The sequence below is a fragment of the Mandrillus leucophaeus genome, unplaced genomic scaffold (genome assembly GCF_000951045.1).
Source record: "Mandrillus leucophaeus isolate KB7577 unplaced genomic scaffold, Mleu.le_1.0 Scaffold561, whole genome shotgun sequence".
Classification (NCBI taxonomy): domain Eukaryota; kingdom Metazoa; phylum Chordata; class Mammalia; order Primates; family Cercopithecidae; genus Mandrillus; species Mandrillus leucophaeus.
In genome coordinates, this window is record NW_012106042.1 from 1,301,557 (window position 1) to 1,307,556 (window position 6,000).

Here is a 6,000-nt window from a genome sequence, read left to right on the forward strand (position 1 = left end):
TCTAATATTGCCTCAGTGGATAAAAAAGAAGGCATAAAGAGCCCAGTAAACAAATGTAGAAAGAAATAACTATATAAGTAGTTTATAATTAACAAAGACATGTTTCCAAAAAATGAAAAAAGTTTCCTACTTCCAAGTAATTAATATAATTATATAGTGACTATTACTAAGATTAAAGTAACAATATAGCTCATTAGATCTCAAGTTCTTGTTATGCAAGAGAGGCAGGGACAGACAAAGAAATGAATGTTTCCGTTTTGATAGGAACCCATTTCCTTTGTTATGTTTACATCACACTCTGACCTCTTCTAAAAAGGTCTGAGTCAGCTGTGTGCCTTCAAGTATCAGTGTTATTAGTTCATTCTGCATAGCGCTGAATGGTATGTGAAAGGATCCAGAGAAGTAAAAGTGCCCAGAAAAGTTCATCAAGAGCTAACAGGATTACCTGAGATAGATATCAGCATCTCTAGATTTCTAGACTCATTTTACTTATGTGAACCTTACAAAAAAGTAAGTCACAGGAAGGCCAGACATATACTAAATCAAAAATGTGTGAGCTGAGAAGCACTTCAACAAAATTCTGCTGGAGTCACTTGGAGATACACTGCAGTCATGCATCACTTAATGATGGGGATGGATAGGTTTTGAGAAACATGTCATTAGGTGATTTCATCATTATGTGGACATCACAGATTGTACTGACATAAACCTATAGGGATAGCCTACCACACACCTAGGCTATATGATGTAGCCTACTGTGTCTAGGCTACAAACCTGATATTTACTGAACTGACTACTATAGGCAACTGTAATACAATGTATTTGTGTACGTAAAAATGAAAGAGGTAACGTATTGCGCTACAATGAACAATGGCTTTAACATCACTTGGTGAGAATAATTTTTCTGCTCAATTATAATCTTATGGGACAACCACCATATATGCCATCCATCTACCACTGACTGATATGTTGTTATGTGCCACGTGACTGCATATACCCACAGGCCTTACAATAAAGTCAAAAGGCTTTCTTACTCATATGGTATTGATATATCCACGGTGTCCAGGACAGTACCAGGCATATCTATTGTTTGAACTGAATTTAATCTCTCATCCATAAATTTATCTAACTCTTCTTAAATCTATTTATAATTTCAGCCTGTACTAGTTAGGTAGAAAGATATGTTATCTTCTTCTCCATTTTACAAAGGAAGAAACTCAGTTTGACTCTGAATCCTGTATACAAGCCACTAACGCTACCCTGACTCCCCCAGTACTCACTCTTCCAGACCGGAGTCCACCCTGTCATTGAATCTCTTCAACCTGTTTCTTTAAGGACCAACACATTCTTGAATTCCTACCATGTACTTGAGTTCCTACATGTACAACATGAAGCAGCTATATGAAAAGTGGAGTAACTGCTATCAGTTGAAGCAGAAAGAAGTCTTTATAAATATGGGATTTGAACTGATCTTTAAAAAGTGTGTTCTTGGCCTCTTAAAATCATCCTCCTGGTGAGTTCTCCCACTTAGAAGTTTCTTCAGGGTTGGTAACACATGGAATGTAATGACTTCATGTAAATTTAGAAAAGAAAAGAATTTCCATTTTGTTCAGTCACTTCAGAGTCCAGCACTTTCTGAGCTTTAGGGATAATGTCTTTGACTAGGATACCTTTAAAGAATAAACACAATAACCTTCTCAGTAACTGATAGTTCATACACTGTATTTTGGGTCCACTGAAGGAGGAATATATGACTGCACCTTGCATTAATGGATACTGGGACAGAGAGAGGCACTACTTGGCCCTCAGTTACACAGTATGTCCATGTAACCAGTAAATGAGAGAAAGAAAATAAGAGAATCAGAGTGAGAGAAAAGGTATGTAACACACTTCATCTCTCCTAAAAGAGAAGGAAAAGTGCCTCCTGAAGCACATTTGGAAACAATGCATAGGCTGGGTGAGCCTAACAGGAGGTCTTACCTCAACCCCCATTCTGCCTACTCTGTTTTGTGAGATCCTTCCGTAACTTATTGTTGATAGCCTTTAAGAACACTTACACTTACTATCAACCACAAACCAGGCAAATTTACTCTGGTCCACTTATAAAAATACTTTAAAAGCTTCCACAGAATTCTGATTCCATGCAGAGGACATTTGTTGTTTTGCTCTCTCCAAAAGTATCAGTTTTTTCCACACTTTTCTAGCACCAAGTTTCCTAAAACCATAATTTAAAAAAAAAAAAAAAAAAAAAAGAGAGAGTCATTTAGCCCTTCAGTTACTCAAGTCTTAAAATACTTTCTTTCACACTTTTGTGAAAGCTGTGTGTTTTGCTGCTGTTGTTTGTTTTAAAGGTCAAAATAATTAGGTTAACTGGTTCTGAATTGTGTACAAATCTACTTGCTTCCTCAAAATCAGGCAAGATTTGATTTTTCCATGTTCACGCCCCTCTCCCTACCCACAGTGAACAAAGATTGTTGATCTTATTTCTTAAAAAGAACTAAACTGGGCCAACTTACAAGAATAAAAACTTCAAATACATCTCCTGTGATTCAGATAAAAATGAGGTGAGTCAGGTAAAAGTAAATAAGCATGCTAGAAAGAAGTAATGGAATCAAGAGGTCACTTTTTAGTTTTTGAACTATCATAGAGAAAGAAAATGCAATCAGCTGTATTTTGTACATGTGAAGTTCAACACATGCTTCTAAAAGAATCAGTGGGCTGCCAAGCTGTCTGGCAAAAAAGGTAAGCAGAACCAACTATTGTAAAAATATTCCATTAAAACACTGCCTACAAATATACACAACTGTGAAATATATGTGAAAGATTCCTTAACAACAATAACTAACACTATATAACTAGTACTATTTTAAACACTAAGTCAACTTATTTATTTCACAGAGTTGTTGAGATGATGAAGTACACCACTGCTTATCCCCATTTTACAAGTAAGGAAACAGATAAGATTAAATACTCTACTAAGAAAAAGAGCAGTAATTCAAACCCAAAATGCTAATTATGATCACTTCCAGACAGTAGGATTGTAGATAAAATCCCTACCTGCATTGTGAAGAATGTTTACAATGCTCAAAGTTTGAGGTCTGGTTTATTTTGTCTTAACAGGAAAAAAAAAAAAAAAAAAAAAGAGGGGAGGCAAAGCAAGATGGCCGAATCAAAGCCTCCACTGATGGTCCACTCTGCAGGAATACCAATTTTACCAACTACACACAAAAAAGCACTGCCAAAGAACCAAAAATCATAGTGAACAATCATAGCACCTGGTTTTAATTTCATATTGCTGACAGAGGCAATAAAGAGGGTGGGAAAGACTATCTCGAATCGCTGATGCCACCCCTCCCCCATCCCACAATAGCAGCTGTGTGGCATAGACAAAGAATATGTGCACTTGGGTAGAGAGAGCACAGCAAATGGTAGACTTTGCATTAAACTCAGTGCTGACCAGTCACGGTGGAGAGCAAAAGTGTGCTGGGTTCAGCTAGCAACCACCCACAAAAGGGAGCATTTGGATGTGACATGGTCAGAATGGTCAGAGGAGAATCGCCCATCCAAGAGGTTGGAAATTGAGTAAGCCCTGCCACCAAGGGTTAAAGTGCTCTCGAGTCTCAGGTAAACTTGAAAAGGCAGTCTAGGACACAAGGACTACAATTCCTGGGCACATCTTAGTGTTGTGCTTAGAGCCAGTGGACTAGGGCAGCACACAACCAAGTGACCCACCAGATAGGGCGACCAAGGGAGCGAATGTGTCACTCCTCCCCCAGTCCCAGGCAGTAGAGCTCATAGCAGTAAGTGACTCCTTCCTTCTGCTTCAGGATAGGAAGGCAACAAGTAAAGGCAACAGGAGCATGTCTTTTATCTTGTATACCAGCTCAGTCACAATAGGATAAGGCAACAGGCAGAGTCCTGAGACCTCATTCCAGGCCCTACCTCCTGGACGACATTTCTAGACACACCCAGGGCCAAAAGGGAGCCCACTGCCCTGAAGGGAAGGATCCAATCTGGGCAGGATTCATTGTCTGCTGATTAAAGAGCACTCGGGCCCTGAATAACCAACAGCCATACCCAGGTGGTACGCTGTAGGCCTTGGTTGAGACTCAGACATACTGATTTCAGGTGAAACCCAGCAAATTCCTGGCTCACTGTGGTGGCTATGATGAGAGACTCCTGCTTGAGAAAAGCAAAAGGAAACATAAAAGGGATGTTGTCTTATATCTTAGGTACCAGTTTGGATCTTGAGGTCCCCAAGTCCAGGACTAGGCTTTTGGACAACATTTCTAGACCTGTCCTGGCCCAGAGAGGAGCCCATTGCCCTGAAGAGAGAAGCTCAGGCTCGGCAGCAATCACCACAGGCTGACTGAAGAGCCCTTGGGTTTTAAGTGAACATCAACAGTGGCCTAGCAGAACTCCCCATGTGCCAGTGACCACAGAGAGAGGCTTCTCTGCCTGTAGAAAGGAGAGAGAAGAGTGGGAAGGACTTTGTCTTGTGCCTTCAGTGCCAGCTTAGCCACAGTAGGAAAGAACACCAGGTAGATTTCTAAGGTTTTTGACTCTTAATTCCTGGCCCCCAGACCGCATCTCCAGACCATCTGGGGCCTGGGGAACTCACCACACTGAATGGAAGGACATAAATCTGGCTGGCTTCACTACCTGCTGATTGTAGAGCCACAGGACCTTGAGTGAACACAGGCGTTAGCCAGCCTGCGGTTACAGCAGGCCTTGGGTCATACCCAGTGCTGTGTTAGCTTTAGGTCTGACCCAGTGCAATTCCAGAGGTGGTGGCAACACGGATGTCACCCCTCCCCCCAGCTTCAGGAAGTTCAGCAAAGAGAGCTGCATTTGGTGGGGAGAAAGTAAGGAAAGAGAACAAGACCCTCTGCCTGGAAATCCAGAGAATTCTTCCAGATCTTAGTCAACCCCACCAAGGCGGTGGTATCTCTACGATACTGGAAGAACCACAGCATTATTGAGCTTGGGGCCCAAGTCCCTTCGAACACTTAGAAAGTCTTCCCAAGAAAGATGGGCAAAAACAAGCCCAGACAGCAACGACTACAATAAATACCTAACTCTTCAATGACCAGACACCAACAAACATCCAGAAGCATCAAGACCATCCAGAAAAACATGACCTCACCGAACAGACTAAATAAGGCACCAGAGACCAATCATGGAGAAATACAGATATGTGACTTTTCAGACAGAGAATTCAAAATGACTGTGCTGAGGAAACACAATGAAATTCAAGATAATACAGAGAAAGAATTCAGAATCCTATCAGACAAATTTAACAAAGAGACTGAAATTATTTTGTAAAATCAAGCAGAAATTCTAGAACTGGAAAATGCAACTGACATACTGAAGAATGCATCAGCCTCTCAATAGCAGAATGTATCAAGTGAAAGAAACAATTAGTGAGCTTGAAGACAGGCTATTGAAAATGCACAGAGGAGACAAAAGTAAAAATAAGAAACACTCCTACAAGATCTAGAAAACAGTCTCAAAACGGTGAACTTAAGAGTTACTGGCATTAAAGAGAAGGTAGAAAAAGAGATAAGGGTAGAAAGTTTATTCAAAGTGATAATAACAGAGAACTTCCCAAACCTAGAGAAAGATATCAATATCTAAGTACAAGAAGGTTACAGAACACCAAGAAGATTTAACCTAAAGAACACTGTGTCAAGGCATTCAATAATCAAACCCCCAAAGGTCAAGGATAAAGGATCCGAAAAGCAGCAAGAGAAAATAAACAAATAACATACGATGGAGCTCCAATTTGTCTGGCGGAAGACTTTTCAGTGGAAACCCTACAGGCCATGAGTGAGTAGTATGATATATTTAAAATGCTGAAGGAAAAAATTTTTATCCTAGAATACTCAACAAAAATATCCTTCAAACATGAAGAAGAAATAAAGACTTTCCCAAACAAATGAAAGCTGAAAGATTTCATCAACACCAGCCTGTCCTAGAAGAAATAACAAAGGGCCGGGC

The 6,000-nt window shown here is 40.2% G+C and overlaps 1 protein-coding gene across 4 annotated transcripts in view; it reads right to left on the reverse strand.

Moving 5' to 3' along the window:
- PDCD10 (programmed cell death 10) overlaps window positions 1-6,000 on the reverse strand; it is a 51,962-nt gene that overhangs the window by 22,306 nt on the left and 23,656 nt on the right. The window lies entirely within an intron of this gene.